The 9,234-nt window shown below is 42.0% G+C and overlaps 2 long non-coding RNA genes across 2 annotated transcripts; both read right to left on the reverse strand.

Annotated features, from left to right (window-relative positions):
* Window positions 1–2,871: 2,871 nt before the first annotated feature.
* Window positions 2,872–3,632, reverse strand: LOC136472892 (uncharacterized). Its single transcript, XR_010762446.1, has 2 exons — window positions 3,437–3,632; window positions 2,872–3,150 (listed from the first exon to the last, which is right to left on the reverse strand). It is a non-coding gene; the product is annotated as an uncharacterized lncRNA (long non-coding RNA).
* Window positions 3,633–7,597: 3,965 nt separating this feature from the next.
* Window positions 7,598–8,702, reverse strand: LOC136472893 (uncharacterized). The gene is made up of 2 exons (XR_010762447.1): window positions 8,232–8,702; window positions 7,598–8,134 (listed from the first exon to the last, which is right to left on the reverse strand). It is a non-coding gene; the product is annotated as an uncharacterized lncRNA (long non-coding RNA).
* Window positions 8,703–9,234: the final 532 nt, after the last annotated feature.

The following is a 9,234-nucleotide window of genomic DNA, read 5'->3' on the forward strand; positions in this document are numbered from 1 at the left end:
GCTCACCAAGGGAGAAATGGAGACGGGGGCGGCTCGGAGTCGACTGCTCACGCGGAGGTTCCGAGCTCAGGCGATGGCGGATCCCGGCGAGCTTCGGCTGCGGCGGTTGCGGGCTTCCTCGGTGCTTGGCGAGCGCGAAGACGAGAGCGGGGAGCAGCCGGGTGCGCGCGGGGGGTCTGGCTCATTTAAATCGAGGCCGAGGAGCGGGCGACGCGCCCACGATGCGCGAGGAGCGGGCGCAGTTCGGCGGCGGTTGCGGCTGACCAGGCGTGGACGCGGGAGGAAGGGGGCAGCTCTGACAGCGGGGCCAGGCAGTCAGCGGCTGGGCGCGGAAAGGAGGCGCAGCGGTTGCCTGGCGCGATGCTGGGCTGGCGCGGCTGACGCGCGCGGCTGGGCTGGCCCAGGAAGGAGAGAGGGGAAAGAGCGAGCGGGCCGCGGGAAAGAAAGGCCATAGGGGCCGAAAGTGAGGGAGAGGAAAAATGATTCTTTTCTTTTTCTTTTTCTACAATTTTCCAAATCCATTTTTAAATTCAAATTTCAATTCTTTTTGAAATCTTTAATAAATTCCAAACATTCACAAAATGATATGCAGCAGCATGTATGCATCAAAAAGTTTCTAACCTTATTTTTAAATTTTAATTCCACAAAATTTATTATTTCCCTATCTTTTAATGCACACAATATAACATAAATAAATCAAATTTACTATTTTAAAAGATTGCAAGTTTTAGGATGTTACACTTATGTACAGAGACAGGTGACCTTGGCCACATAACAGACATGTAGCTAGGTATCAATCGATTAAGAAGAAGGCGCCTCAAGAAAATAGTTCTTTTCACATTACAGTGAGTCAAATGGACTGAAATTGACCAAATGCAGAAGAGAATGACTTGATATTGCATTGGCCCACGAATGGTATCATATATGCTTGGTGCTATATATACGCCGCATGCCTTTGACAGATTTGGTGATGGGAATAGTAGTTCCTTTCTACTTATCTCCACGTCAAAAAGGCGGCAACGCTGACCTTCCACTGTAAGCTAAGATGCATGTGTATGGTGGCAGAACCTTTTCTTCAATTTTTCTTGAAAGATAGGATGCCATATGCTGGCAGGATTATTGCTCAATAAGTAGCTATTACCTACTGTGATTATTTCTTGGGGCTACTTTTGTTACGTTGTTTCATCCTGCTGGTGCTGGTAATACATGCTAAGCTAGGAGCATTTCACTGCTAGTGTGGGGTTCAATGCGCGCGTTAAGATCTGAACATTTGGTATTGGTAGAACTTTTTTTTTGTGAGATACATATATTTCTCTTGGTACCATTCAACATATAACCTCAGTGGCTCAGTGAACTGATGCAAATCCGAAGAAAAGTTATTTGAAGTTGCAGAGCAGCTCCCTGTCAGGAGTTCGGAGTGAGGAATGCACATATACGCAACTGGAATTCCAAGATAGTGCCTTTAATTTTGGCTCCCCTGCTGCAAAGATTAAGACAAGGGGTCTTGCATTCTTCACCATGGGTAGTGAATGATACTGGTATTTCTTAGTTCTAAAATAAAAAAATCTCTCTTTCGTGGCCAGAGAATAAATCTGGAGTTTTTTTTCCTGCAAGTATAGTGCTGTTACAGTCACCTGTCTCATTGACATGTAGAGTTATTTGAGTCTCTGGCTGGGAGCCATGGTAGCTAATTAATTGTTTGCGGCTCATCCCCTTGGAATGACAATTTTGTTAAGTAAACCAATAAACCTTTGTGCACATTATGAGGGTAAAAACTAACCTCGTATGATCTGCCTAAAAGGAACACCTGGTTGCTGACTTGTTGTAGAGATGACCTGACAAATATTCAATTACATACATGGTTCACATTCCTAATGACTAGTTACTGTGCTTTGAGTCCTAAATTTTCACTAGTCAGTTAGTTATATATGTTGTCGTATTGTGATTTATAGGACGATCCTGTTATGGTCATACCATTTGGCGGCCTAAGTTACTAGTGTTCCTAAGGCCATTCTCAATGGATTTCATGGATGGTTTTAAAAAAACAACCACATCCTCTTTAGTTCTAAACTCCTTTTTGTCTATGTATGAGACAATGCCTCCAATCCAGAGTTTCATTCATGGTTTCATAGGTAGCAATAATATTTAATTGTGGCATGATGTTATGATAAAATGTTGCATGGGTGGCCGAAACACCATGGGATGTATGAAACTAGCTTTTTACTGTTTTAAATAAAAATCCAGTAGGGTGTCCTGTTTCCCTCAAAGAATGCAGTTTCATTTGCTTGGAAACAGTGCCAGGCAGGATGATTTTTTTTGAAAGATCCGGTCGCCCGGCTTTATATTAATAAGAAGGGAGAAGCATTAATAACGTCAATTACATGCGCGAGGGGCGCAGCGGCTTTATATTAATAAGAAGGGAGAAGCATTAATAACGTCATTTACATGTGCGAGGGGCACACAATGGCACTGCGTAGGTCGAAAAACAAAGCTGACTACTTGCTAACTACTGAGCTACCAGGAAATGCTAGAACTTTTCCCCCTACAGCAATCCAGATGGAGCATGTATCCTTGATCTCTGTGAATATTGCCTGCACCGATCGTCTTGATTCCCGAAACACCACGGCATTCTGCTGCTTCAAATACACCAAACTGTAAGGATTGCTAGTGTATGCGCCCTTTTGGTACCTACATTGGTATGAAACTCATCCCCCCTCTCTCACTCTCTTAATTTCTTTGCCACCTTCACTTTTGTTGATATGTCACCATATTAAATTGGTATGAAACCCCACAGAGGCCACCCTAATGAGATAATATTTTGGTCGTCACACATTGGCCCATCGAAAGGATCAGTATAGACGGCTAGAAAAATTGTTGTGCTAGATTATAGCATCTACCAAACTTGGTCCTGAATACAATGTGATGAAAAACCAAAATGGGTATAATTAAAGTATTGCTAACACCGGCAACATTGCCTATATGTAAGGAAGTGAGTTTAGCTCAACTAATTGCGTGGGAAATATGGTCATGCATCCAAACACCTAAGTTCAAGTTCTCTTTCATGTTGAATTTGGCTGTTCATTTCTCTTAATAAAAAAAGACACCAAGTTCCTCCTAGGATGGATCTTGTTTTTTCACATTGCTGCAAACCTACAACAATGGAAACTCGTATCAGTTTATATATTCGGCTTCTAGTTTGAGAAATCTTACTATTAGTAATTAGATGCTTCTTTGAAGGCCTCGATGTAAATTCTCATAAGACATGTTGGTGGTGGGGGGGGGGGGGGTGGAGAAGACAAGTCCTATAAATTCTAAAAATGTCAAACATCAATTTAGTAGCATTTAATCATCAACAGCAGTAATAAGCATCCAACCTATTCTATTTTTATAAGAAAAAATATCCTCACTCGTATTATATAGAAGTATAGGAAATAACCTCTAAATAAGATGCAAGCCTAGCATGAAAAATAAGAGCCAGTCAGGCTAGCCAAGGAGACTGCCCAAATGAGACCACTAGAAGCCTCAATATTTGCTGATCCTTCAGAGAGGATATAGGCAAGTCATCCTTGGCTACCAGAACTCAACCCTTACTGCCATGTAAGACTTGCTCTATCTCTCTATCTCTTCTCCATCATCTCTGTTGTGGGTTCCATTGCTTCCTTCTCTCACTCTTATTTATAGCAATCAAAAGCAAGGAGTATGGTGTTCTCTGTGGTCCTTCTGTGTTATGCTCGTGAAGAATAATATCTCGCTGTCATTTTGTACCCATGAAAATTCTATCCTCTTCGCCAATTGCCAATGCAATTTCAACCATGTGTAGCGTATGTTCTTGTTGGTAACCAGCTGCAGGCAAATGTCTCGGCCCATGATTGCAAAGATATAGTATAAAAAAATACTAATAGCATATATCATGGGACCGGTGAATTGAGCCTATCTCGGTTGGTTAGGTTCCTTATAGTGGAATCTATCCACCTGGGTTCAAGTCCTCGACTTGAAACGGGGGATGACATTTTCCTAGATTTATTCCAGGATTTAACGACGTTGAGGCGTCTGTGGTGACTTCGTTAATCTCGTGATGTGCCAGCACAGTCTTTTGGAGGTGCTCATATGGGTAAGGTTTGTGTACGTATGTTCATAGGGGGTGAGTGTGTGCGTGCGTGTTGAGCGTCTGCGTCTGTACTTCTGTAATTAGCATATATATATATATATATATATATATCATGGGACCGACCAAGATAATATATATAAACATGCATCCATATATGGCATTCATGCATTTGAGAAAAAACTTGGAATATTTTTTGCATAAAGCAGTGGTAGCGGATGGACGACGGTCACCTCCCATCTCTGGAAGTGTTGACCTTGAAAAGGGAGATTTTGTGCTCGAATATCAGCTCTATATCTATATGGATGCTAATTGCGCATCTGAATGTTTATTAATTTGTCCTCAACTCTTATAATTAGCCAGTTGGACCGAATAACATGCTAGTGGATTTTCAACTAAGGTCGTGTTATCCTATGGTCTAAAAACTTTAGCTCTTGAGGCTCCAAAGCAGGTGGTTTAAAGTGTTGTCTAAAGTTTAGTCAACCCTAAACATTCATCAGTTCATTAAACCACATAAGTGTCATAATAAAAGTTGATCTAAAGTTTTTCTAGCAAAAAAAGATAATTTTCCCCTGCTATTTTTTAATCTCTTCCCTTATAACTATATATCTAGGCACAGAAACCTAGGGCACAGGAGTCTTTTTATTACATTAAACCTAAACTTTAGCCTCATGATCCAAAAGGTCTCTTTGTCTAAAATTTAGTGGCCAAAGTTTATTTAGTTAAAGTATAGCCCTTAACTTTTGCCAACTAAATTTTAGACCATGGGATCCAAACATGTCTCTCTCTCCACATACTTCTTTTTCTTTCCTCCTAGGTTCTCGTTTTGAACATGGACACATCCTCAAATCAAGATACAATAGCTATTTAAGCATAACATTTTCTAATTATATATGCTAGCAACTATTTTAAAATATGATTCTTTGAAAAATAATTATGACCAATCACCAATATGCTAGTATCATGTCATTATGCAAAAAAAAAAAAAAAACTCAATATATAATTTCTAGAATAATTGTAGTTTTGTCTTTAAAGGTCGTCTGTACAGATTTCTTTAGTAAAATGACATTCGTTTGAGAATGGAGCATATATTCTTGGGAATAATGATAGCTATGTCTTTAGTATTGTGTTCTCATAATGCATCCATGACTTAAAAGAAATAATGCTAGTACATCTCGTTAACATTTTTTAAGAGGCAAGACGTGCATGGATTACAAGATTCAAAACTTTTTAATTCTTTTACCAGCTATTTATCTAACTAATATTATATTTTCTAGTCCATAATTGATACTGTTGGATGAATGCGTATGAAATTAGTTCCATGTGATTCATTAATGTTAGGGTGCGTTTGGCAAGCTAAAACGTTCTGGTTTCTAGGCTAGAACTAGAGAATCAGTGCCAAACAGTAAAACCATGGTTTCCTGCCTATGAACGTGAAACAGCCTGAGGGTGGTTTTGCAGTGATTCTCTTCTGTTCCACTTACCTCCCTTATGTGCTAGTAATTATATTTTTTCAGTTATAATCCATGGCTTCCATTGCAGGTATCCTCCTCAAGGTCCTTGGCCGTAGTGTCACGTACACTCCAGCTTTGCCTTGGCCACAGCTGCGGCGTTGGTGTCCTCCTTGTTGCTGGTGGAGTCGCCGTGCTCCATAGCGAGTAGGCAGTTACCGACGTTGGCGAGGTGCTTCTGCATCTTGTCCATGTGCTTGGTGAGGTCGGCGGGGAAGACTCCAAGCCAAGCCTTCAGATCCGCCAACATGCCCTTGTTTTCGTCCGCCATGAATTAGTGGTCTCTGGATACCAGATGTAATGAGAGTAGATTGGGTTGGAGTGATGGTGAGGTGGAGTAGGCGCAGGGGGAGGAGGCGGTGGCTAGGCTAGCGGGGGGTGGCTGCTCACGACTAGAGAGAGGGCTCAAACATACATATGTTTTTCTCCCTCAGCAGTGACGTAATTGAACCTTAACGTGTTGATTTTAAGACATGTTGATTTTTCTAGATACCTCTATTTACTATATGTCTAGACATTAAGTATTTCTGAGTGTATAGTAAAAGCTACGTATCTACAAAAGTCAAAACGTTTTATAATTTGAAATAGAAAGAGAAGATTATTAAGGTATTCAGTGCAGTGCAGAGAACGAGAAGTATCTTGTACTATTGAAGAAGCTTGTAATTGGTCTCATTCTCTAGGTCATCTCTGCCATCTCAGCCTGCCGTCGGTTTGAGCATGCTCCTAAAAGTCGTTTAGATCGCACACCGGCGCACGGTTGGCAGGCGTTGGCCAGCCAGGCCTAGCGATCTCAGCTTCAGCACCACCAAAAATACCGGATGCTTAATAGAATGCTGTTAGACGGACCGGTGTTGCCTGGCAATGAACCAAAAGCTCACGAATTAGTGAGCTACGATGTGAAGATACCCGCTGCAAGCCTAATGTGTATGTACTTTTTCACATAAGTATAGGCATCTTACTGAAACTGAAGCCTGAGAGTCCTTGGAATTCAATAGTATTCAGCTGCCATTTCATCATTTTGCCTGAGTGAAACGTGACGATTAAAAGAGAACGCGGCGCATCTTTATGTTGATATTCTCATATACAGCATGAACGGGCCACACTCACTTAAGAGCTAAGAATGTATTCTAGCTAGCTTTTTATTTCATGATCTCCTGTATATGAGACGATAAAAAACATAACCATCATCATGCTTTGCGCTCCTGTGCCATGCAATACTTATCCTTTCTGATCTGAAATTATATGCATTGTTACTTACTATTTTTTAATATATCTTTTCGAGCATTTTAATTTCTTTTGTTTCTTCTTTTTATTTTTTGCAATATAGAAATGCTCAAAACCATTGCGAAATAATGTGTGGCAATCAACCATCATGCAATGAAACCGCACACGGTGATATCATTTTTGTTCTCATATACTCCCTCCATCCAAGTTTGATCCTCATATAATAAGCATAACTGAAGAATTCAGCAATGATACGCGTATAACAATTGGTGGAGCACGTTTCTGGTTGAGCAGGGGTGAATGTATATTGTAATTGGGCTAAAAAATGAAAAAAGATAGTTATCTTAACTAAAATTTCGTCATGTATGTATCCTGTGGCACAAGTCATCCTCCTTTAATTTTGTTTTGCTTTGCCACTGTAGTTGGGGTGGTACAACACGCTGAAATTAATGTGTCTCTCTCACCAGACCCAGAAAGCCCAGGTACACAACGATTTCACCATTTTTTTTTTCGTGATCAGGTCTGAGCCCGTTTTCATCTCACCACGCGCCCCACTCCAACGTTGCAATTCGAAGCATCAATGCAGCTCTTTCCATGTCGATTAAATGCGCAAGTGAGCAGGGGGCGGAGCCTTTGTTCTATATATATGGACCTGTTTGATAGAGCTCTAACTCCGAAAAACTATGTAGATTTCTTAGAGTTAGGTATTTGTAGCTAAGAAATTCTGGATCGTCTAGAGCTGGAGACATATGTCAAGTACATTTATATGACTCATTTCGCTTATACTAGATTAAATATAAACATTTAAATCACTCTAATTTAGTGTACAAACAACATATCTACACTGAATCCCAGAGGTGGAGCTGTGCCAAATGGTCCAGTGATATGGACTGAAACCAAGTGGAGCTGGCTGTTTCTAAAGAACCTGGAACCTGAATTGTACATAATAGTAATATTGTCCTTATGTAATGTAAAACGGGCTAGGGGCTAGGGCAAGACCCTCTTCTAGCTCTAAAGGCAGAATATAGGGATAATTGGAAAACTAAGGTGCAGCGATCTCGATCTGGACAGCACTGCATGCATGCACGCGTATCAGTAGCAAAACGGATTTGCCGGGACGTACTCATCCTTTGAATCCAAGAAAGTTCTTCTGGCTCGCCGGCCTCCTCTCGTGAACTAGCTCACCTTGGATTCACCGTCATGCATTGGAGAAGAAAATAGCCACTCAAATATAATTCTCAGTTGGATGCATGTTGCATGGTGGTTATATTAGGCGGCGCCTGCACGGCCACACCTACAAATCCCAATCAGTTGAGACTTGAGTTAGCTAGCAGGTTCATCACTTACTTGAGAACAAGATTGATGATGCACATAGAACGTATATACTGAACTATATACATGCATCCATGCATGTTTGCATCGTCGTTGACATACTGAACTGATATATGAAGCATATCACACTAGGTGTCTAGGTCACTAGCCAAGTAGCCAGTAATCTATAGAGCAGCATGCACGAGAGAGATGCAAAGGCTAGCATGGGCGATAAGAGTGAGTCAGGGCTAGCCAAGGAGACTGCCCGTGAGACCGACCACACCCCAAGGCCAGGCTCATCGATCGATCATCGTCTCTGCTAGGTGACGACGACAACGATCGACAAGCACGATGATCCTTGAGGGAGATCGAGGCCGGCACACAGGCAAGTCATCCTTGGCTACCAGAGCTACCATTCTGATCGCCATGTAAGCCTCGCTCTCTTTTCATCTCTCCTTCTTCGTGGATCTTCTTCTTCCTCATCATCGTCGCTGCTGATTTTAAGCATGTGGCTGCATGCGTGTGCATGCATCGGTTGGTATGTACCTGAAGGACTAAGCTTATAGCAGCTCTCCTTGTTTGGTGCCTGGCAGTGGTGCTTGCATCCAGTGCTATTTATAGCTAGCTAGCTAGCAGGTTGCAAAATAGAACTCGTCGAACGAATGCATCAACAACGGGCCATGCATGCATCGTCTCTGCACCCATGCATATAGAATCTTTCATCATTGTCGCATTTTTGTGGAGAACATATTCAAGATAATGTCAACCCCGACATGCTGCATCAAATCAGGTCGGCATGCACTACGTAAAAAACGATTTTTAGCAACGGTTTAATTTTTTTTGTAGGGGCGGTTGGTGATGAAGCCGCCCCTACAGTGACGTGCTCGGGTGCCCAGACACTAGTCGCCCCTACAAATGGAACAGTAGGGGCAGCTGGTAATACGAGCCGTCCCTACAAATGGGGTCTGATTTGTAGGGGCGGCTCAATCACCAACCGCCCCTGGAGTTGCTATTTGTAGGGGCGGCTGGTGATTGAGCCTACAAATGCCCCCGTATATATAGCTCTGATTTGTAGGGACGGCT

The sequence above is a fragment of the Miscanthus floridulus genome, chromosome 8 (genome assembly GCF_019320115.1).
Source record: "Miscanthus floridulus cultivar M001 chromosome 8, ASM1932011v1, whole genome shotgun sequence".
Lineage (NCBI taxonomy): Eukaryota > Viridiplantae > Streptophyta > Magnoliopsida > Poales > Poaceae > Miscanthus > Miscanthus floridulus.